At 51.9% G+C, this 24,761-nt stretch overlaps 1 pseudogene; it reads right to left on the reverse strand.

Moving 5' to 3' along the window:
- Nucleotides 1–3,682: 3,682 nt before the first annotated feature.
- On the reverse strand, nt 3,683–24,695 carry LOC115651246 (annotated as a pseudogene).
- Nucleotides 24,696–24,761: the final 66 nt, after the last annotated feature.

A 24,761-nucleotide genomic window follows, 5' to 3' on the forward strand; every position in this document is an offset into this window, starting at 1 on the left:
TCTGACATGGCAGGCACCACTAAAGGGACCGGGCCTGCATACCTCAGTGCTCCTACTGGCAAATCAGGCATCACTTTTCTTGTGTCCTCAATTTTTCTGTAAGCCGCGGCACAGTGTGTGTGTATCACCAAGGTGTTGAAATATTGGTCTCCTGCTTGCTGTCTGCAGTAATCGGCCAGTATCCTAAAGAGGCTGGAGTTGGTCCCTATCAGCACAGACACATCAGAGGTCCCTTTCGGGTCAGGGCATATTAAGGCAGCGGTGTCTACCTCTTGCCTTACCCCAGCAACCTCCTCTGGGAATTCCAGGTGCACTATGACATACCCTTGATAGGGGTATTCATCCATGCTGAGGCCACACAGACCAATGCCAGTCAGTGGCTGTATGGACAGGTGCCTAAGCATCTGTTGGTAGAATGACTTAAATATAATAGTCACTTGAGATCCAGTGTCAAGCACGGCTTTACACTCCGCCCCTTCAATCCTCACCATGACCTCTGCTCGAGGCCCTATCAGTCCTGCAGGGATCCCAGCTGGATGGTCTCTTCTGGGGGAATCTTCAAATCCTCTAGGCCTAGGTGGTCTCTGTCCCCGGACCTTCTGACAGCTACTGGATCTCTTCCAACTAATCCTCAGCTTTTCATACACTAAGGAGGGGTTCTCTTCCTTATGGCAGTTAGCAGCACTGTGCCCATCCTGACCACACCGGTAGCAAAAGAATTTTCCTTTCCCCATTCGGCGAGGTGGGACGGTGACTCTAGATACTGACTTCTCTATCATCACAGTCTGAGGCTCCTTATTCCTGGAAATCTTAGCTTGGTCAATGATGCTTTGCAGCTCAGCTATCCGTTCTGTCAGGACCTGCATTTGTTGGGCAAGTTCCTCTGTGGTGCTCACTATCAGTACACTGGCCATTGGCGGTGGCGTCGTGCTGGCTGGTTCCAATGTTTGGGCTTCCCAACACTCGCTGGCCGCCTGCCTTTCTTCTTCTTCCCTGACCTCCTTTATCAGCTGGGAGTAACTTGGGGGATGTTCCTGCTGTTCTCTTAGTCGGAGGTGAAGTAGGATCGGGTTCTGATACTGAGTCCCTCTTACAACTTGAGCCAGTCTGGTCTGATCCATCTGCTCAGCAGTCACTGCTCCCCTCATAACAGCTCTCTGAAGTAGTCTCTCCAGCCTCTGTATATAGGCTGAAATTTTCTCACCCCTTTGCTGTTGGGAATTAATGAATTTACAGTAACTGTCCTCAGGGCCCTCTACGCTACCAAAGGTATTATCAAGGGCCTCTAGGCAGTCCTTCACACTGACCTCAGGGTCAATGAGCTTCAGGGTGCGAATTACATCTAATGCTGGGCCACTAAGGCTCTCTATTAGACATCGTCGCTTTTCTACATCGGGTACGGCCCAATCCCGCAGCATTTCAGTAGTATGCTCCGACCAGAGTTCAAACTCCTCTTCCCCATCAAATAACCTTAACTTACGACAAGAGTTCGACGTAGCATAGGCCAACACAATCTTTTCCAATATATGCCCCAGTGCGTTTGCCCAATCATAGGCTGAATCTGCCGCCCCTGAGCTAGAGGCTGCAGGACTGGAGCCCAACAAACCCGACATATTAGCCATTATACAAACAGTAGTTTCCTCAAAATATAAACACAATTATTTCCCATTACAGTGGAACACTCAACAGGTGCTTGCGAGGGGTACTGACCCAGGTATCCCGGACGAGCCCCCAAAAATGTAACCCTTCTGCCCCTCTGAGTTGGCAGCAACAAGGGCCGGGTTCAGTATCCAGGGGTTCCATTTCAGTAACACAATGTATAACCGGCTCGAGCCCCCACCCAGTGACCTGGGACACTCACATACCACACCCCCCTGGGCGCCTCTAGGAGGCAATACTTCCCCTCTCGCAAGCACGGAGTCTGAGTGTAGCAAAATCTTTTTAATAAAGGAAGGAATTAATGTGGCATCCCATTGGAGAAACACCACAAACAGGGTTATAACACAAACCATAAACAAAAACCCACCTCCAAGTATGTTTGGCACTGTCCTTTTTCTCCTTAGGGTTTTAAGTCCAATCACCCCAAAGTCCAACAACCCAAAAGTCTCTGGTCAATGCCACCCCAGAGTTCGAGTGTTTATCTGTAGAGGTCCCTCCCCCCCCCCCAGCCTGGATAGAAAGGGGCACCTTACGTGGTCCAGGGCCAACTGCCCTGCCTCTCCGTGGGTTCTGCTTCCGCCTTCTCCACGAACTGCTCCGCTTTACCAGCCGCTCCACGCTGCTCCTCCAGCTGTCCTCAGAAACTGCTCTGCTCCACCAGCTGCTCTGCTCCATGAGCTGCTCCAGTTCTCTCTGCAAACTGCTTGGCTCTGCTCGCTCTGTGGGCCGCTCCACCCGTCCCACAGCTTCTCTGCTCTGTCAGCCGCTCTGCTGCCACCAGTTGTCCTGCGATCCGCTCCAGCTGACCCCACAACTGCTCCACTCCACCAGCTGCTCTGTTCCACAGCATATCTTCAGGCTCCCCCACTAGTTAGCACAGTACTCAGTGCTCACAGCTCAGTTATTTCAGCTCTTTAGTGATTTCAACTCTTAGTGGGGGAGCCCCAGTGCAAGTGCACCATTGGCCCAAAGTGATTTCAGTTCAGTAACCTGTATTTAAATCCTTAAGGGAATAAAAAAAAATCAACTCTGACATTCCATGGTGGAGAGAGTGCAACTGGTGCTTCTGGCTCCACAAGGAGACTACCCCACCAGGCACAAATACCTGTCCCAGGCCTCTCTCAATTCTCTGGGTTTTGGAACCCATGTCCCATGTCTAGCCAGTACCACCCAACTGAGGGTGAGCAATTTGTCACCAAGCAATCCCACAGCTTGGGAGTCTGGGATAGGGTGGGCGTACCTATGCAAATACACTCTCTGAACTTCTTTCCACCAGATGTCAGTGTAGAGCTTATCCTAACTCTGCTTACATCTATATTTTGCGATCAGACAACGAACCTGAAAAGTCTGGGATAGAGATAACCCCGACGTTGGGTTGTTGTGGTTAAAGTTCCTGTCAGTTTTGGCTGTTGGAGCAGTGAAATGCTGTTAGCCTTATTGTGTGGCAGTGGAGCACGCGAACTGTACTGACTGTGCCCTGGACGAGGGGTCACCCTAAACAAAGTTGCAGCCAGTAGGTAGTGGAGCATGGAAGAGAGAACTGGGGATTTGTTTTTTCCAGCGGGGGGGTGCTCTGGGTCTGCGCCTGTCTGCTGCAGCACGGAGTGACTCTGCTAAAGATTTTGCAAAGTCAGAAAACTCTTCACTGGGAGGCTGCACCAAAGTAGCCCTTTGTGAAAGCAGAGACACTAAGGGGCAGGACTGGGTGTTTACTTATTATTCATAACTACAGAGAGGTAAGTTGTTATTGCTGTGCTCTCCCCAGTTGGGTGTTGGTTTCCCTGTCCCTGCTAACAAAGCGCTTCTTGTTTCATACACACTCAGCACTTGTGAGTGAGGAAGCGTTTGCTCTTAAAGTCCCCCCAGGGAAGATATTTAGTGGTCTCAGAAAGTTGTGGGGTGGCTTCAACTGGTATTGGTTACTTTTCAAAAGGAAGCCCTTGACATTTGACCCTGACCTTAATTGTTGCAGAAACCACCCCGCAGACTGGGTTATGCACCCAGAAAACTGGTTTTCAGACCCTCAGTATTTTGACACAAAGCCGACGTTTTCTGGGAACAAGCAGAAGCTTTTTTAAAAAAATTTCATTTGAAAATCTGGTTGAAAATTGGGAAACTGTTGTGTGGCCCTAGCTGTAATTCTGCCTTCCCCCTTTGCCCGTGTGGTCCCAGCCGTGCCAGGGAGTGCTGCCGCAAAGGGGAAATACTCAAAGGTGTCTTCAACAATCAGTTTAATTGCAGCTGGGATCACAAAGCCCAGAATGCTTCCTGCTATTGGTCAATGTTGGTGGACAGAGTTAAGGGGATTTGGGCGTTGTAGCTGTGTGGTGCTGAATTTAACATATCTGGATTGCTTTTGGGTGTGACCTCAGTCTGGGAATCTTTGGGGATAGTGAATTTTGGTTTGAGGATTATCAACATCCCCAGGAGGTATTTAACCCTTGGGTTACTGATTCAGACTGGTCCTTGAGGGAGTTCTTGGCATGGGAACACTTTTGGACTGGTTAGTATCAATGTGGAACAGCCAGATGCATTGTGTGCTCAAGGAGATATTGCTGAATGGGGACCTCTTGCACAGCCCCTTCAGCCCCGTTTAAAGCTGCTGGGTTTGTATTGTCCAGGAGAGAGGAAAAGAGCTGATGAGTGCAGACTTCAATGCTGAGAAATGTGGCAAGCCCCAGGGAAGTGGGGGAGAGAGAGATCCTGGGGAGATGACTCTGGCAGGGTGTGGGGAGGGTGACACCAGAGGTGAAAGTAAGCCTGTATTGTATGGTACAGCATACTGGCAAGCCAGCTTCTCCGGCAGTGATTTAAAGGGCCCAGGGCTCTAGCCACTGTGCGGAACCCTGGGCCCTTTAAATCCCCACCGGAGCTCCGGCAGTCGGGCTCAGTTCTATGCAGTGCTGCATTGTGGACGATGAAGTGGCACAAGCTGGGCTGGTGCTGATAGCCCTTCCTCTCCTGCAGCCTTTACATGGGGTAGTTGTCCGTGGCTGTGTGGCTGTAGCTGGAATAGCCCTGTGCATGCATCTGCTTGGCCATGACATTCATCAGCACCTGCATGCAGCCACACCCCCTGTGCTGGGGCAGGGTGTAGCCGTGCCTCATGAGGCCTAGCGGGTCTGAAATTGTCCAGCTGACAAGGCATCCAGCAGCATCTAGCAGGCAGACACTGGGGAAGCGGCGGATCAGGTTGGTCAGGTACCTCCTGCTGTTCTCATTGCCCCCAAAGGCCTACATCTCATTCAGCAGGACGGTGTGGAAGACATCCAGGGATGACAGCCTCATAGCCGGGTCCAGCCTAGGTGGGCAGAGAGCAGCAGGGCCAAGCCCCAAGGGCCAGTGATCGGGAGTCAGACCCCAGAATCATTAGGTTGGCCCTAAGATCATAAGGCTTTTTTAAAAATTATGCTGTGACTGCTGGTGTCCCTTGATAGTTGAGCTCCTTCCACCTTTGGGTGTTGCCAACACTCCCAGATTTATTATGGTGGTATGGGCCCCCCATCTTTCATACAGCAATTCATCTTGCCCCATCAGTTCTGTCCCCAGCCCCACCTCATAGAATTGGAAGGTACCTCAAGAGGTCATCTAGTCCAACACCCTGCTCAAAGCAGGACCAATCCCCAGATTTTTACCCCAGTTCCCCAAATGGCCCCCTTAAGGATTGAACTCTCAACCCTGGGTTTAATAGCCCAATGCTCAAACCACTGAGCTGTCCCTCTCCAGCCTCCCCTCTGCCCCTCATGGTGGTGTTCCACCCCTCCCAGCCCTGTGGGGGTTGCAGCAAGCTCCCCTCTCCCAGGCCAGATCTCTCAGAGAATGGGGAAACCTAAGCACTGTCCTGTCCCCATTGCTCACAGCAAGGGATGGGGAATGGAAGCATGTCACCCTGAGATGCTGAACAATTCCTGTTGCCTCTCCCCTCCCCATCCCCACCCCATGACATGGGTGTCACATTACTGCGGGGAGGGCAGGGGCAGGGGCAGGGAACTCTTACTGCAGCAGCTCTGAGAGGCAGCCAATCAGAGGAGGCTTCCCCCACAGACAGAGGGGAATTCCCATGAAAGTGATTGTGAGACCCAGTCAAACTCATGGGACACAGGAAAGGGGCGTGCTGTAGCCAAGTGGAGGGGGGAGTTGGCTGCTCAAGCGGTGGGGAATGGGACACTAATCCACACAGTGGCAGCTCTGCCAAATGTCTCATTAGAGCTGAGTGTCTTATTTCCCTTCCTGGTAGTGACTCCCCTTGTACAAAGTGCCCCCGGGAATCGGCTCCTCCCGGGGTTCTGGGTGAGGAGCTGAGGTGTGAACAGGCAGTGGACAGGGAAGGTTCCTCTCCATTCTGGGCCAGGAGAGATGTGGTGAAGGGACACAGTGAGCAGAGTCACTCACAGCCCAAGCCCTGCCAGGGCTGATAGCTTTTTGCAAGAGTGCCCTTCCCCAGGGGCTGCAGGTGGGGCCCCATTGGTGGCACAGAAGCCATTTACATCAGCCTATTCTGGCAGAGGCTGGGACCCTGTGCAGCAGCTGAACAGGGCCCTCCCCATGGCTGGCACCACTCAATGGCTACGCTCCCCAGCCTGGCAGGGTCCCTGAGGAAGGTTGGGCTCAGCGCCAATTTCACTGGGATTCTGCTGGTGGAAACAGGACCCCAGTGCCCCAGGCCCTGCATGGGGAATAGCCAGCCAGAGTGTGGATATCCCAGTACCATGCTGGCCAATGCCCCAGCCTTTCAAGCTGTCCCCTTCCTTACCACATCCACTGTTAGGCCCTGAGATGCAGGCAGACACTGATCAGACCTCGGGCATGGTGCTGACAGGGCCGGTGCAACCATTTAGGCGGACTAGGCGGTTGCCTAGGGCACCGAGATTTGGGGGCACCAAAAAGTGCCCCCCAATTTTTTTTAAATGGTTGAGCAGCCACTGCTGCTGGGACAAAGAGGGAGTCTGAGCTGCCAAGGGCAGCCGGCAGCCCAGGGTGTCCCCTGGGTCAGAGCGCCACCGCGGCAGCCAGCAGCCCAGGGTGTCCCCGGGTCAGTGCGCCACCGTGGCAGCCAGCAGCTCAGGGTGTCCCCTGGGTCAGGCCGCCACCGCGGCAGCCCGCAGTCCAGGGTGTCCCCTGGGTCAGGGCGCCGCCGCGGCAGCCGGCAGCCCAGGGTGTCCCCTGGGTCAGGGCGCCGCCGCGGCAGCCGGCAGCCCAGGGTGTCCCCTGGGTCAGGGCGCCGCTGCGGCAGCCGGCAGCCCAGGGGCCCCCTTGGTCAGGGCGCTGCCGGAGGGGGCGGCAGGCAGCTCCCGTGGAGCTGCTGCAGTGGTGCCTGTGGAGGGTCTGTTGGTCCACGGCTCCGGTGGAGCTGCCGCAGTTGTGCCTGCGGACGGTCCGCTGCTCGCGCGGCTCCAGTGGACCGCCCGCAGACACCACTGTGGCAGCTCCACCGGAGCCACGGAGCACTGGACCCTCCGCAGGCACCACTGCGGCAGCTCCACCGGAGCTGCGGGACCAGAGGGCTGGGCGGTGAAATTGCTGTCCACCTAGGGCGCTCAAAACCTTAGCGCCGGTCCTGAGTGCTGAGATCTAGGTGGAGGTAAGTGAAGTAGCAGGACTCTTCCAACTGGATTCCCTTAGCCTCGGTGATGTCCCTGGAGGCCTGTACACCCCATTCTGGAGCCCTGCAGGCGGCAGGAATGCACTGGGAGAAGTGGGAATGGTGGTGAGAAAAGGGCCCATATGTGTGGGAAGCCCAGCCTGGGACAGGAGTCTGAACTTCCAATCCCCTAGCTTTGGGGCAGGCACAGTAGGGCGGGATCCAGCGGTTGGGCCCAGACATGACCTATATGTTCAGTTGCTGTGGGGCTCATGTTACTGTGGATGCAGAAGGCCTGGCCCCAGTTGACAGCGCTGCTCAGCAGGGCCCGGTGGATGCAGGGGCAGCTCCAGGCCCCCAGCACACCAAGCGCGTGCTTGGGGCAGCAAGCCACTGGGGGGGCTCTGCCAGCACTGCGAGGGCAGCAGGCAGCCTGCCTGCCTGCCATGCTTGGGGTGGCAAAATCCCTAGAGCCACCCCTGGGTAGGTGCCAGGTCCCAGTAGAACACCACATATGTGTTGGTATAGAAATCAGAGTTGTCTGATGCCACCTGCCAGAGGAGACATGGAGCAGAGTGGGGAACTCTCCATGGAATGACCAATGTGCCTGGCCACCCTGGAAAGGCCCCAAATCCCAATCCCACCTCAACCAGCCACTTTCCCAGGTGCAATGCAGTGGCACCTCTCCATGTGGTCAGGTGAGGATAGCTTTGAACTCAGGCCACATATCCACCAGAACCTCATGTCCAGCCGGGTTCATAGATTATTAGGGTTGGAAGGGACCTCAAGAGATCATGTAGTCCAACCCCTTGCTCAAAGCAGGACCAATCCCCAAATTGCCCCCTCAAGGATTGAACTCACAACCCTGAGTTTAGCAGGCCAATGCTCAAACCACTGAGCTATCCCTCCCCATGCATTATGTTCATCACGATGCTGTGAACCTGCCAGAGATACAAGGCCGTTTGGAGGGGAGGAGCTTGAAAAGGGACAGCAATTCCCACTCTCACGACTGTGTCAGGAGCCTCCAAATGTTTGTGTGGTTTCAGCGTCTTGCAGTCTTCTGTGCCTTCTTTGGGTGTTTTTTGCCCTTCTCCAAAATGGCTGCCCTCTCCGTCCCTGCCAATGTAGCTGACACCACAAGCTGCCCTTAGCGAAGATGGCCACTACCTCACAATGATTTCATAGGCCTAGGCCGGAAAGAAGGTTTCCTCAGGCTCTGGGAAGCGGAGACTGGGGAGCAGCAAAGAGAAGCAATAGGGGGTTGGGGGGGGGAGATGTGGGGTGACACTAGGGTTGGGTGTGAGAGGCAGAGAGGGAGTTGGGATGTGGAGGGCATGAACGTTGGGTGGCAATACGTGGCAGGGCCTATGCGGAGTGAGGGCTAGGGGGCTTCTCTCCCCCCCCCCAGTTTATTCTCCTGATTTGGGGTCTGACCCCTGAGTTGTTTTGTGGCTCCTGAGCTGCTTTCTCAGGGGAGTTCCTGAGTGTGGGGGACAGGGGTCAAAGTGGCTGGTGACCCCCACACACATACTTGAGCCATGTGATGGGCATGGAACCATGGAGGGAGCCAGAGCTACCCAGCTCTCTGATTAGCTGTCACGGTGCCTGCCTGTAGTGTGATTGGCTGACACGGAGCCAACTTTCCCTATGATTGGTTGGGAAGTTCCCACTGGCTACGGTGGGTGAGCAGCAGGAATTGGTACTGGGTTTGGACTTTGGGAGGCATGAGGGGTGAGGAAGGAAGTGGCTGGGAGAGCAGCCAGCATCTTCAGGGGAGGGGCCTGCCCCTCCAGCCTGATCTCTAACCCATCTCCCAGGGGAGTCAGAGGGACCTTCACCTGCTCTCTGCCACATGGATGGGGGTGGGGAGGGTTGAGTCCTGGCCTTGGGCTGTGGGCAGTGTGGCTAGGAACAGGCATGTCATCTGCAATGTCTAAAGCAGGTGCCTTCATAGTGTTCCCTCCAGCAGCCGTAGCTTGGAGGAGCAGCTGAGGATCAGCATCTCTTTGGAGATGGGTCCTTGGCAGCTTCCAGTGGGGGGCACCTGCCCAGGTGGAGGAGAGAAACTCGTCAGTTACCTGTGTCTGTCACCACAGCATCACTCCAGAAGCAGGCAGGGTGTGCGTAATCTCCCACCCTGCAATAACAAACTAACAAGTCGGAGTGCAGGCTCTGTGCTCTCCAGAGACCCTACAATAATAAACCAGTCTGTGTGCAGCCTCTGTGCTCTCCAGAGACCCTACAATAACAAACTAGTCTGTGTGCAGCCTCTGTGCTCACCAAAGATCCTACAATAGCAATCCTTGTCTGTCTGTCTGGCTCCTGCCATGCCAGGCTGGTCTGCAGGACTCAGGTGGCCCCAGTACCCCCCACTCACCTGAGAAGTCTCTGTGCCAGGGTAAGGGGCAGCCTCTGGGAAGATAGGGGACAGGGTGTCTGTGAGGCAGTGAGGTCCCTGCCTGGCAGCAGCTGTTTCTGTCCCTACTGGGTCTCTCCCCTGGAGGCTGCTCCACCCTCTTATCCCTGAGCAAATGAACCATTAACAGAGTCTGTGGCTGGCCCAGAGCTGGGGCAGCCAGGTCCCTGCAGTCACAAGGCACCACTGGGTTCCTTCCCTGCACAGGGAGGGGCAAGAGGGTTTCCTGGGGACAGCGGAGTAGAATTCTGAGGAAATACGAGCACTGCCAGGATTGGGGCATGGGCAAACCAGTTCTGCTTGTGCCCCTCAATCCAGACCCACAGCCCCTGCTGTCCCAACGCGGACCTTCCCCACTCCAGCTCTGCTGATGCCCCTCAATGCCTAACCACACTATCTGCTGTCCCAGGCATGGGCTCTCTCATAGCAACTCCTTCCTAACTCTCAGTTTCTGTTTATTCCTTTGGCTCAGGGTTGTGCTAGGAGCTCCCAGGCTGTGCCCTCTCCTTGGCTTTCTGCTTGCCTCTGCTCTGTGTCTTCCCCAGCCTTGTCCCCCAAGCATGTGTGCCCTAGGAGGTTCTGTGCCTCTTTTGCCTATGCTCTGGCTGAGACCTCATACTGGTCCCTATAGACATTGGGGAGTAGCCATGGGCTCCAGGCTGAGCAGGTTTCTACCTCTGATTGAATCTCTTTGACAAGGGGCTGTCACAGTTTGTTACCTGCAGGGAGCAATGCAATTCATATCTACAGCAACTCAGCATCACATTTGTTACCTTAACTGCAATCTGGCATCAGAGAATCCTCAGGTTAGCTTGGCAAAGCCGAGTTGAAGGCAGAGGTTGTGTTGGCAGCAACAACTGCCTCAATACCCCCAGCTCTGTGGGATCTGTCTTGGCTCTCCCTCCTTTTGTCTCTGCATTCCTATTTTATTTCCTGGGATGCTGAGTCTCTGGGGTTCTCACAAACACAGTCACCTCTCTCGCACCCTGTGACTTTGTTCCAAGCTACAGCAGAGCTGTGTCCACATCTCCTACTCCCCTGTATGCCAGGCAGTTAGTGCTAAGTCACTGGCAAACCGTGGAATTAACATTGTGGAAGGGCACATGGCACCTCTAGGCCAGTGGTCCCCAACCTTTTCCGGGTGGTGGGCGCCGGACAACGAGCCACCGAGGACCGTGGCTGGTGGACAAGCATCTGCCAAAATGCTGCAGAGAGGCAGCAACATCAAGAGGTGTTGCTGCGAAAATGCTGCCGAAAATCTCTTGGTGATGCCGCTTTTTGGCGGCATTTTGGTGGATGCTTGTCTGCCAGCTAGTAAGCGGGCGCACATAAATGCCCCGGTGGACGTCATGGTGACCGCCGGCACCGCATTGGGGACCACTGCTCTAGGCAATGTTGAGCCCAGCAAAATTCACACATCTGAAAACCAAGCAATGAGGAGTTAAGGTGCCTGCCAATGGTCCTTATCTCTGTCCCTGGAGCTTCCAAGAACCCCCAGGCTCCAACTGTCCTCAGAGCTGAAAGTGTTGCTGTATTGAATGCGGGAGGGGTTAGCTGGACCAGCTCGGCAGAGCTGTGACTGAGTCAAAGTGATTTTGGGGGCTGTTCCCTCGGTGACAGTGAGAATCATAGAATCATACAATATCAGGGTTGAAAGGAACCTCAGGAGGTCATCTTGTCCAACCCACTGCTCAAAGCAGGACCAATCCCCAATTAAATCATCCCAGCCAGGGCTTTGTCAAGCCTGACCATAAAAACCTCCAAGGAAGGAGATTCCACCACTGCCCTAGGTAACCCATTCCAGTGCTTCACCACCCTCCTAGTGAAAAAGGTTTTCTTAATATCCAACCTAAACCTCCCACACTGCAACTTGAGACCATTACTCCTTGTTCTGTCAACTGCTACCACTGATAACAGTCTAGATCCATTCTCTTTGGAGTCCCCCTTCAGGTAGTTGAAAGCAGCCATCAAATCCCCCCTCATTCTTCTCTTCTGCAGACTGAATAATCCTAGTTCCCTCAACCTCTCCTCCTAAGTCATGTGCTCCAGCCTCCTAATAATTTTTGTTGCCCTTTGCTGGACTCTGTCCAATTTTTCCACATCCTTCTTGTATGGTGGGGCCCAAAACTGGACACAGTACTGCAGATGAGGCCTCACCAATGCTGAACAGAGGGGAATGATCACGTCTCTTGATCTGCTGGCAATGTTCTTATGTATACAGCCAAGACCGGCGCTAGGGTTTCTCGCGCCCTAGGCGCACACCCATTTCGTCACCCCCCGCGCTGATCCCACAGCTCAGGTGGAGCTGTCGCAGTGATTCCTGTGGAAGGCCCATTGGTCCGTGGCTGCGGTGGAGCTGCTGCAGACATGCCTGCGGGCGGTCCACCAAAGCTGCGTGAGCAGCCGACCCTCCGCAGGCATGCCTGTGGCAGGACAACCGGAGCTGCCTGCCGCCCCCCACAAAATGCTGCCCACCGAATAATCCTGGCGCCCTAGGTGATTGCCTAGGCTGCCTAAATGGTAGTGCCGGCTCTGTATACAGCCCAAAATGCTGTTAGCCTTCTTGGCAACAAGGGCACACTGTTGACTCATATCCAGCTTCTCATCCACTGAAACCCCTAGGTCCTTTTCTGCAGAACTGCTGCCTAACCACTCAGTCCCTAGTTTGTAGCATTGCATGGGATTCTTCTGTCCTAAGTGCAGGACTCTGCACTTGTCCTTGATGAACCTCATCAGATTACTTTTGGCCCAATCCTCTAATTTGTCTAGATCCCTCTTTATCCTATCCCTACTCTCCAGCAGTCCTCTCAGTTTGTCCTGTCTATATGTCTGTGGCCTCAGCCATGCCAGGGCTGGTCTGTGCAGGACTCAGGTGGCCCCACTAGCTCCCACTTACCTGGACAGTCTTCCTGCCAGGGTTAGGGGCAGCCCCTGTGAAGATAGAGAGACAAGGTGTCCGTGAGGCAGTAAGGTCCCTGCCTGGCAGCAGCTGGTCCTGTCCCAGCTGGGTCTCGCTCTCCTTCAGAGGCTGCTCTAGCCTCTTATCCTTGAGTGAATGAACCATTAACAGATTCTGTGCCTGGCCCGGAGCTGGGGGCAGCCATATCCCTGCAGTCACGGGCATTCCTTCCATGGGCAGGGAGAGGTGAGATGATTTCCTGGGGCCAGTGGAGTAGAATTCTGAGGAAACGTGAGCATAGCCAGGCATGGGACAGGGGCAAACCAGTTCTGCTGGTGCCCCTCAATCCTGAGTCCGACCCACAGCTCCTGTTGTCCCTGCCCTGGGTTCCCCCACTGCAGCTCCTTCCTAACTTGCAGTTTCAGTCTATTGCTTTGATTGAGGGTTGTGTTGGGAGCCCCCAGTCTGGGCCCCTCTCCTTGGCTTCGTCTTTGCCTCGGCTCTGTGTCACTCCCAGCCCTGTCCCCCCAAGGGTTGTGTGCCCTGGGACATTCTTTCCTCGTTACACCATGCCATGGCCTGGATCTCGCATGGTCCCTATCAGCATTGGGGAGCAACCATGGGTTCTGGGCTGGGCAGGTTTCTACCTATGACAAGATGGAAACCCCTTGGCATGGGGCTGTCAGTTCGTTACCTGCCGGGAGCAATGCAATCTGTATCTGCAGCAACTTGGTGTCACGTTTATTATTCAGCTGGAATCTGGCATCAGACAAGCCTCAGGTTGGCTTGGCAAAGCTGAACTGAAGGCAGAGTTTGTGTTGGCAGCAACAACTGCCTTAGTATGCCCAGCTCTCTGGGATCCATCTTTGCTCTCCCTCCTTTAGGCTGTACTTTCCCATGTGACTTCCTGGGATGCTGAGTCTCTGGGGTTCTCACGAACACAGTCGCTTCCCGCACATGCTGTGACGTTGTTCCAAGCTGTAGCAGAGCTGTGTCCACATCTCCTGCTCCCTTGTGTGCCAGGCAGGCAGTGCTAAGTCACTGGCAAACCATGGAGTTAACATTGCCCAGAGGTTCCGTGTACCCTTCCACAATGTCGAGCCCAGCAAAACTCTCACATCTGAAAACGAAGCAATAAGGAGTTAAGGTGCCTGCCCATGGTCCTTAACCTTGCCCCTGCAGCTGCCAAGAGCCCCTGGGCTCCAGCTGTCCTCAGAGTGTCGCTCTACTGAAGAGGGGAAGGGTTAGCTGGAGCAGCTTGGCAGAGCTGTGACTGAGACAAGGTGGTTTCGGGGGGCTGTTGGCCTTGCGGAGGTGAGCCCCTCTTCCTGCCCCCAGGTGTGTGATCAAAGGAAAGGTGCCTGGGTACCCTGAGAGATCCATTTCACCTCATTATAGCACCGAGTTGTGCACGTTGTCACTAATGGGGCACAGGATCTTCCTGCCTGGGGGATTGTTATCAGTGAGGTGGACACGAATGAAAGGTAAATGACAGGGTAGTGTTAGATGGCATCATGTACCTGAGGGGGACGAGGTTGAAGGGATTGTAAAATTGAGCAGATGTGATATGGAGCAGGATCAAGCTGTGTCTACACTGAAAACGCAGCAGCAACAGTTCTTACGCCTTACTAGCGCTGTCTGCATGGGGACTTTTCACTGGCTCTATCTACCTCAGTAGTGTAGACCAGCCCTTAGTGTTTGTGTTCAGGGTAAGGGTAGGGAGTCAGTGCAATGACAGAGTGTGAGTAGGTGTGTTATGGGTGTCTTGGGGCATTGCTTTCCCCCCTTCACCACACAAACTTGGTAACAGTGGAATGGGAATAATGCTTGTGCTTTGTAATGTTTGGAGCATGTAGTTGTCTATGACCCAAAAGCTTGGTAGCTATTTATTACATGTGTAATTCCATCTCGCCTCCTCCACCATCTCCTGCAACTTACAGCCCCCATCCCCTGTCCTCCCGCCAGAATTTCACTCACCCTCTCCTTCCCATCCCATTAAGGAATCAGCATTTCTGAAGGCAGGTGTGCACAAAAACCATTGGTAAAAGCTGTGAACTTGAAGAAAAGCTGTTTTTTCAGATGGCAGGTGGTTGTAGTTCAGGAACCTGTTCAAATGATCTCACATGTGGGTCGCTACCCCTACGTCAGACCTGCAGGAGGCACCCCAAATTTCAAGACTATCCAAGTAAGCATGGGGATTTCAGAGCACTTAGAAAAACTGGTTTTAAACAGAAGCCTTCTCTATTTTACCCATAGCTGACCTGGGACTCAGCTATAAAATTGTATGAAATTAATCATCAGCAGCTGCTTTGCTATCTCCAGATCCCCAGGCTGGGACAATCCTGAAGGTACAGGGGGCTCTGAGCAGTGTGACGGGATCGATGGATCTCGCTGTGATGGTATCCGCTGAAGGAGAGCACCCAGTGAGACAATACAGCCTGGGATAATAGTTCCATTCATCTCAGTGGGTGTTCTCAGCCCTTCTCCCCGGGTAAATGCTTAGGAGCTTGTGTTATGCAACAAGCTTTCCTGTTCTTAGTTCCTCATCCCGATCTAGTGGTGTGGTTTTGGTGCATGCTCCTGCGATAGCTGTACTCATCTCCCCACCAGAGAGACAGGGCTTTCCTAGGTGCTGGCTTCCACGGGAGATAGGGAAGAACATCAGATACCTCCTAGTGGGGCAGCATCCCCATATCCCAGCACACATGAGAGGAGGCCAGGAGAGGGGCCAGACACCATTTAAAGGTGCATGGACCCCCAGATCTCGGCACACATCAAGGGGCAGGAAGTTGGGCTTGGACATCATCAGAGAGACATTCCCCCCAGATCCCAGCACATGCACTGGGGCAGGGAGAGGGGCTTAGAGCCCCCTAAGCTGGGAGAACCCCGTATTCTGGCTCACATGATGCCTCCAGACATCCTCAGAGGGACAATACTACCTGATCCCAGGGCAGATATGGGAGGGAAGAATGTGGGCGTGACTGAGACCCACTCAGCCTCCCTCCCACCATCACATCACCTGAACCCAATATCCCTTACCTGAATCCCCTAACCCCTCTGATCTCCTCATAATCCCCGTCCCTTTGCTGAAGTCCCAATCCCCTATACCCCATTCCCCGCCCCCCCACCTCCTAATTCCATCTCCCAGCAAACATTCACATATGGCATTTCTTTATTTGTTCTTCAGAGTCTTCTGCCATCCTGCAATTACATTTCCCCCAGTCCCCCAAATAATAAGATTAAAACCCGCTTTGGCAGAGTCATGTTGTAGCAGCAAGAATGGTTTGTTCTCAGACTTATCCCAAGGGTTGGATATGAATTTACAGCCATTCAACCACATTGATAGTGGCCTGTGAGCTGTGGCTGGCATATAGCTTTATTGGTTGGGAGATTGGTATAGTTGCTAGGATGTCTACAAACTAAGGAAGGGGCAGCAAAAGGGAACTGTGCTGCTATGTTTATAGGATTTAGGGTAAGTTCCACCCCAGTAGGTTGTGAAAAATGCATTCGAGACCATGAAATCTGCCCTACCCCAAGAAATTTGGCTATTGTAGGGGAATCATGGAATTTCCACACATAGTTTTATGCAGTTTTATGGCAGCAGTACTGCCTTACAAGTTGGGCGGCTGGAGAGTGGTGGCTGCTGGCCAGGAGCCCATCTCCTAAGGCAGCGCGGCTGCCAGCAACAGCCCGGAAGTGAGGGTTCATGGTATGGTATTTCCACCTTCACTTCTGCACTGCCACCACAAGCAGCTTCCTGCAGCCAGGAGAGGTTCTGGAGTTTGGAGTGTAGAGCCCAGTGCACAGGAGGAGCCCTCGGCTGGGGTGCCCTAGACCTGCCCCTTCCCGGATCTAGAACTAATGCTCAGTGGTTAAAGGGACCTTGCGCTGGCTGTGTGTGCGCCACAGCACCCCAGGGATTGTCCACTCATAAGGCTGGACCTGTACCATCCCCCCAAAAGTGACAACCCTCCCCATACTATGCCACCCTTACTTCTCTGCTGCTGGTGGTGGCAGCTCTGCCTACAGAGCTGGGCTTCCAGCCAGCAGCCACTGCTCTTGGGCCTTCCAGCTCTGAAGGCATCGTCACCACTAGCAGCAGTGCAGAAGTAAGGGTGGCATGATACGGTATTGCCATTCTTACTTACTTCTGCGCTGCTGGTAGTGGCCATGCTCACTTGAGTGCTGTTGCTGGCTGTGGTGCTCCCTTCAGAGCTGGGCACCCAGCCATCAGGCACAGAGCATCCTGCCACCAAGGGAGAATCCCAGAGGTGGGTCTGACCTGGCCCAGGGAGTGGCCCATGCAATGGAAGAGGAAGATCCATCCTTCCCCAGCCTGACTGAGATTAGTAGCTGGAGCTCAGTATGTGGTAGGATTCCCTGGCTGTGGAGCCCCCAGCCCTGCCCATCAGTGACTCTGGTCCCAGCACTCAGGCCTGGTCTACACTACGCGTTTAAACCGATTTTAGCAGCGTTAAACCGATTTAACGCTGCACCCGTCCACACTACGAGGCCCTTTATATTGATATAAAGGGCTCTTTAAATCCGTTTCTATACTCCTCCCCAACGAGAGGAGTAGTGCTAAAATTGGTATTACCATATCGGATTAGGGTTAGTGTGGCCGCAAACTGACGGTATTGGCCTCCGGGCGGTATCCCACAGTGCACCACTGTCACCGTTCTGGACAGCAATCTCAGCTTGGATGCAGTGGCCAGATAAACAGGAAAAGCCCCACAAAATTTTGATTTTCATTTCCTGTTTGCCCAGCTTGTAGCTCTGATCAGCATGAGTGACAATGCGGTCCCAAATCCAAAAAGAGCTCCAACATGGACCATACAGGAGATACTGAATCTGATTGCTGTATGGGGAGACAAATCTGTTCTATCAAAGCTCCATTACAGAAGACGAAATGCCAAAGCATTTGAAAAAAAAATCTACAGGCTACAAAGCGCTGCTGACAGGCATAACGGGAAGCCAGAGACTCAAATGGATGCTCATGGAGGGAGGGAGGGGGTACTGAGTACTCCAGCTATCCCACAGTCCCCAGCAGTCTCCAAAAAGTATTTACATTCTTGGCTGATCTCCCAATGCCTGTAGGTTCAAACACATTGTCCAGCGTGGTTCAGGGAATAGATCATCAATTTACCCCCCCCACACGTGAAAGAAAAGGGAAAGAAATCATTTCTTGACTTCTTTCAATGTCACCCTATGTCTACTGAATGCTATTGGTAGACGCGATCCTGCAGCAGTGAAGAGCAGTATCTGCTCCTCTCCCCTCCCTGGTGGCAGATGGTACAATACAACTGATATCTATCATCACCATCTAGCCTGTGAGTGCTCGTGGCTTGCCTCAGGTGAGGTTGGCTGGGGGCACCTGGGTAAAAATAGGAATGATTCCCGGTCATTCCCGGTAGATGGTACAGAATGGCTGGTAACCGTCTTCATCATAGCAACTGGGGGCTGAGCTTCAATCAGCCCCCTCCCTTTCATGTGAAAAGAAAAGAGTCTGTACTGCCTGGACTATCATAGAAGTGGGATGCTGGGCTCCTCTCCCCCACACTGCTTAATGTTCTGCCTGGACTATCATAGCACCAGGAGGCTGCCTCCCCCTCATTTTATGTCACTAAAAACTCAGTGTTTCTTATTCCTGCATTCTTTATTATTTCATGACACAAATGGGGGGGACACTGCCACAGTAACCCAGGAAGGTTGGGGGAGAAGGGAAGCAACAGGTGGGGTTGTTGCAGAGACACTCCCCATGAATGGCATGTAGCTCATCATTTCTGCAGGATCTGACACAGAGCAGCTGTACTCTCTGATACACTGCTTCTCTAGTACATTTGCCCCATTCTAGGCAGGACCGACTCTACTTTTAGAAACCATAAAGAAGAGATTGACTTAGGAAGTCATTCCCAGTTTTGCTTTTGCATCCCCAGCCAATCTCAGCCAGGGGTACCTATGATAGTAGCAGACAGTACAGAAGGAAAGATAACCATCATCTCATTGCCAAATTACACTGACAGCAAACAGTACAGAACAACTGGTAACCATCTCTGCTATCATACAAAAGCAAATGAATGCTGCTGTGTAGCGCTGGAGTATCGCCTCTGTCGGCAGCATCCAGTACACATACAGTGACTGTAAAAAAAAAGGCTGGACAGGCTCCATGGTTGCCGTGCTATGGCATCTGCAAGGGCAATCCAGGGAAAAAGGGCGCAAAATGATTGTCTGCCATTGCTTTCCCGGAGGAAGGAATGACTGATGACATTTACCCAGAACCACCCACGACAATGATTTTTGCCCCATCAGCCACTGGGGGAGACTGCAGGAACTATGGGATAGCTATGGAATAGCTACCCACAGTGCAACGCTCCGGAAATCAACGCTAGCCTCGGACCATGGACGCACACCGCAGAATTAATGTGCTTAGTGTGGCTGCGTGCACTCGACTTTATACAATCTGTTTTATGAAACCGGTTTATGTAAAATCAGAATAATCCTGTAGTGTAGACGTACCCTCAGAGGTTTAAGGAACTTTGGGATGGCTGACTGTAGGGGGAGTGTCACAGGATTCTTCGCTGACTCTCCCACTTTTGTTCCTGCACCCTGTGTTTAGGCTGGTATAATAAAGAGCCTTCCACGCCTTCTTTTGCTGGATCACCCAAGTGTCTTTATTTACAACGTTTGTGCAGTTCCCTGGTCTCCCAACAGCTAGTGCCCCACAGACTCTCCCCAGGGTCTCCTATCCCAGAGGCTTCCCCCTTTGGTAAGGCAACAGCAATAGTAGCCTCCTGTCTCCTCCCTTTCTAGCCTCCTCTGAGGTTTTTTCAGAGTTTATATAGTCTCTGGTGGCTCAGCTCAGCTGTCAGCGAGCAGACTGCAGCTAGCATTTTGGCAGGGCTTTAAAGAGGTTTTTACCCTTGCCCTGCCACACATCTGCCCCCTTCAAGGAGCCACCAGGCTCACCCTGTCCCTGCCCCTCCTTGGGCAGACAAACCTGCTCCACAGTGGGAGTGCCTGTGTCCCCACTGGGGACTCCCGTGGGCTCTCCCTGGGTTTTACAGGTCCTTCCCCACATCCCTGGTAGAGACAGGCCACCCCTTCATGCCCCTTGGCCCCAGGGGACCCCCCCCTCGCAGCAGCTACCTCCTCTTGAAAGCCCTCCCTCCACAGCAGCTAACCCAGCCCGGGGAGCCCCCCCCCCGTGGAAACTAACCCCTCCCACCTCCGCAGCAGCTAACACCACCCCCTTTCATGGCAGCTAACCCAGCCTGGGCAGCCCTCTCCCATGGAAGCTAACCCCATCCCCCTCCACAGCAGCTAACACCGCCCCCCTCCGTGGCAGCTAACCCCACCCGGGATATGGGACGGGAAGCGGTTCTCCTGTGCGCCACCCCCCGTACTGCGGGTGGCCCTGCGCACGCCTCCCCCATGCCCCAGCTCACCTCCACTCCACCTCCTCACCTGAGCGGGCTTTTAGGCACCCTCAACCACTAGGTGCCCTAGGCGACCGCCTAGTTTGCCTAAATGGTTGCACCGGCCCTGCTTGGCCCAGCAGAGACCACAGACCCTGGGCTTTGGATTACCCAATAGGCAGATTAAGCATGTATTTAGGGCATCAGCAAACCAGGGGGCACACAAAAAAAAGAGATTTTTTTTTAAATTGATATTTGATATTTCAAAAAAGCATCAAAGTAGTCATCATGGGAAAAATCAGAACTTTGTTAGACTTCCTTACACTCCACTACACACTCTTTCCCTTCCCCCTTCTCACTGTCCTCTTTTTATTACTTATCCCCACCTAAACCAGGGGGGCGTCCTACTAACATAGATTGAAATAATGTGAGGAAATCAGAGACTGTAACGGATCATCCTACTCCTGGTGGTAAAACTGACATTGTTATAGTTCTAGAAGGTGTGGATGTGTCAGAGACTGAACCTGCTCATGCTGTAAATAATAGGAGAAAAGATCCTGGTATGTGGGTTGATTTTAGTACTGATGATGTAGCTTACTGGATAGATCATGGACCAAATAACTGTCAACACCACACTGGGCCATTTGAGAAATCACGTTGGACTTTTGCCAATGGCAGACAAATAAGATATTGTCCACAAAAAATATTTTTCGGCATAAAAGCAAATGCTGAGAAATACACTCGCGAATGGCGACTATATTCACCATCAGCAGGGTCTGTGTACTGTTTTGTTTGCAAATTTTTTGAGCATAAACCTTCAACATCCTAGTTTGCTGCAGGTGGATTTAGTGACTGGCGGAATACTGTTTTAATTGTACAACATGAAAATAGCACTACTCACAGAGATTCAATGTTGACATATTTAAATCGAAGACAGGGCTTTGGATTGACACAAAAATTGGAAGAACAAATTAAAGAGGAGTGTGAATACTGGCAACATGTCTTGCAGCATATTATAGCTTTATTCAAACATTAGGTGAACATGGTCTGCCTTCCGGGATCAAATGACACATTTGGATCATCGCAGAATGGAAATTTCTTGGGATTGTTGGAGCTTGTGGCTCAGTTTAACCCATTTTTAGCAGGCCATATTTAAAAATATGGGAATGCTGGCAAAGGTAACCCATCATACTTATCCAAGACAATATGTGATGAACTCATTGGTCTAATGAGTAACAAAGTTCGTTCAGCTATTGTGGATGAAATAAGTGCTGCTGGGCACTTCAGTTCCTCTGTTGACTCTTCACCTGATTTTTCACATGTTGATCAATTGAGTACTGTACTAAGATCTGTGTCTCCCACAGATGGAAAACCAGTTGAACGATTTATAACATTCCTCAATTTGAAAAGCCATGCTGATGAAGAAATGGCAAATCAAGTAATGCATTATCTGTGCCAAGTTTGCAAAATAGATTTCTCAAAGTGCAGAGGTCAGTCTTATGTCAATGCTGCCAACATGTCAGGGCGTTATCAAGGAATGCAGAAGAAGCTTTCAGAACAGAACAAATATGCCATATTCATACCATGTGTTGCATACGCTCTCAGTCTTGTTGGCCACAATGCTGTTGATTGTTGTCTGGTGGCAGTAAGGTTTTTCTTAACAGTGCAGTTTCTTTATACTTTTTTCTCTTTCTAATGCTCACTAGGAGGCACATGCAGTGGCAACAATTGCAATTCTGGAGTCCTACTCAAATATTGTGGATGCATTAGAACAGTGGTCCCCAACCTTTTTTGTCTGGTGGGCGCCGGATGATGAGCCACTGAGGAACATGGCCAATGGACGAGCATCTGCCAAAATCCCGCTGAGAAGTGATAACGTCAATAGGCATTGCTGCCAAAATGACGCCAACAAGCGGAGTCATCCAGAGGCGTCACCGCCAAAATGCTGCCGAAAATCAGCGGCATTTCGGCGACGATACCTCTGGATGACGCTGCTTCTCAGCAGCATTTCGGCGGATGCTCTTCGTCCGGACAGTATGCAGGCACACATAGATGCCCCAGCGGGCGCCATGGCCCCAGCGGGCACCATGTTGGGGACCACTGCATTAGAAAGTATAGCTGTAGACCAATCACAAAAGGGAAAAGCTATACGAGAGGCAGAAAACATTGCAAACAAGATGCAAGAACTATATTTTGTATTCATGTTGACCATGTGGAATGAAATTTTACAACACTTTTACCACACAAATCAAGCTCTCTAAGAAAAAGAATTGGATTTGAAAACATGTGCAGACCTCTGTCAATCATTAGCAGACCACTTACACAATTTGAGGAATGATTTTGAAAGATTTGAAGACATATCAAAAGATATCTTGCCTGCACTAACTACAAAGAAGCCCAGTCCCGCAAGCAAGTCAGGAAAAAACAAGCAAATGATAGCAGTGCAACAGAAACAGCATTGAATCCTAGAGACAAATTTCACGTATTTACTTATAGACTCATAGATTTTAAAGTCAGAAGGGACCATTATGATCATCTAGTCTGTCCTCCGGTAACCAGTTAAACCCTGAGCATGTGGGCAAGACTTACTACGCTATAGTTGATACACATGAATCTCATATGAAAAGGAGAGGTGAAGTGTACAAAGAAGTATCAAGTAGATTTTCTTTTCTAAATGATATGGGTTTATCTGATGAACAATATTCACAAGTATCAGAGGGGTAGCTGTGTTAGTCTGGATCTGTAAAAAGCGACAAAGAGTCCTGTGGCACCTTAGAGACTAACAGATGTATTGTAGCATAAGCTTTTGTGGGTGAATATGCATGCGTCTGATGAAGTGGGTATTCACCCATGAAAGCTTATGCTCCAATATGTCTGTTAGTCTATAAGGTGCCACAGGACTCTTTGTCAATATTCACAAGATTCCCAAAAGCTAGTTGACTCTTATCCTGTTGACTTGAACATGAATCTCTGTGGAGAAGTATGGCAGTTCCACTGTTATACATGCGCAAAGTTTAATGAAACAGGAAAAATGAAATTCAGTCACATTGATCTTCATGACACAATATTGAAAGATGGAATACAGAGAATTCTTTCCTGAGTGCTGGCTAGTCAGTCTTGCCCACATGCTCAGGGTTTAGCTGATCGCCATATTTGGGGTCGGGAAGGAATTTTCCTCCGGGGCAGATTGGCAGAGGCCCTGGAGGTTTTTTGCCTTCCTCTGCAGCATGGGGCATGGGTCACTTGCTGGTGGATTCTCTGCAGCTTGAGGTCTTCAAACCACAATTTGAAGACTTCAATAACTCAGACATAGGTTAGGGGTTTGTTATAGAAGTGGATGGGTAGGGTTCTGTGGCCTGCTTTGTGCAGGAGGTCAGACTAGATAATCATATTGGTCCCTTCTGACCTTAAAGTCTATGAGTCTAATACAATGTGCATTTCCAAATGTAGAGATCACACTATGTATTTTTCTAACATTGATTATTACTAACTGCTCCACAGAATGCTCTTTTTCTCAGCTGAAAAGAATAAAAAGCCCTCAGAGAACAACAATGTGTCAGGACAGTCTTGATTCACTTTCCGTATTGTGTATGGAAGCAGACATGCTTCATCGACTCAGCTTCAATGAACGTATCCAGAATTTTGCAATCAGAAAATCTAGAAAGAAGCTATTTTAATTTCATCATACATGTAAGTTTTGTGTCATTTCAAAAAATAAAATTTTATTTTACAGTATAGTATTGTTCTTATTTTGAATTACATATGGGGGGCACCATAATCTTTTCAGTGGTTAGGGCCTCTAAAGTTCTTAATCTGGCCCTGCACAGACCTGGTCCTCCAGTTTCTGGGTTCAATTCCTGGGCTCCCCGGGCTCCTGAAAGCCACACTCTTGGCACTCCTGCCCCGCAGGTCTATTATTCCCACATAGACAACACTCCTTAAGGGGCTCGGCTTGTTGTCTGGGAGTTTTCTGTCCCATGTCCCGCCCTTCCCCGGCACCACAGGAGAGAGGAGGGTTCCCTTCCGTAACTGGAATTCGACCCTCTCCTTGCCCCCTTCTGTTCTCTCAGTTAGGTATCCCTGGTCTCCTTCCTCCGGCTCCCTGTTCCGACTCTGGGCTTCGCCCAACGGGGGTCCCCAATCACCTCCCAGTAGGACCGAATAGGGCAAGTTCTTTACCAACCCTACCTGCTGCCACCAGAAGTGCCCATGGACTTTCAAAGGTACCCGGGCCAGTTGACATCTCTGGGTATTCCCATGGATGCACCGTAGGGCCATGGTTGCCCCTGGAATCACCCAGCACAGTTTAACTAATCCTGTCAGTACCAGTGAGCTGGTGGAGGCAGAGTCTACCACCCCCTTTTGGGGCTCCCCCCCAGCAACACTGGTACCGTAGCCAGGGGTTGTCCTCTGCTCTCCTTCGTCCACCAGGCCACCCACAAAAGTCTGCCAGCCCACACTCCATTTGTGGGCAGTCCTGTTTCTTATGGCCCAGATGTCCCCACTGCCAATAGGTCAGTTCTCGACTGTGGACAGGCCCTGGGTCTGACCTCTTCTTGGGAGCAGGATCCGGTGGACTTCTTACCTGGCCCCTTTACTGGGCTTCATCACCCGCTTGGGCCCTTCAGCCTCAACAAATTCCTCTGTTAGCCAGGCAGCATTTGCCACCTGGGCCAGCTGATGTTCTCGGACCCATACCCTCACCAGGTCCATAACTTCCTCCATAGTTTGGGTGGTAGGTCTCAGCCAGCGGGTAGCCCAATGGGTGAGTCTTTGGGCCAATGCCTTGGG

The sequence above is a fragment of the Gopherus evgoodei genome, chromosome 4 (genome assembly GCF_007399415.2).
Source record: "Gopherus evgoodei ecotype Sinaloan lineage chromosome 4, rGopEvg1_v1.p, whole genome shotgun sequence".
Taxonomy (NCBI): Eukaryota; Metazoa; Chordata; order Testudines; family Testudinidae; genus Gopherus; species Gopherus evgoodei.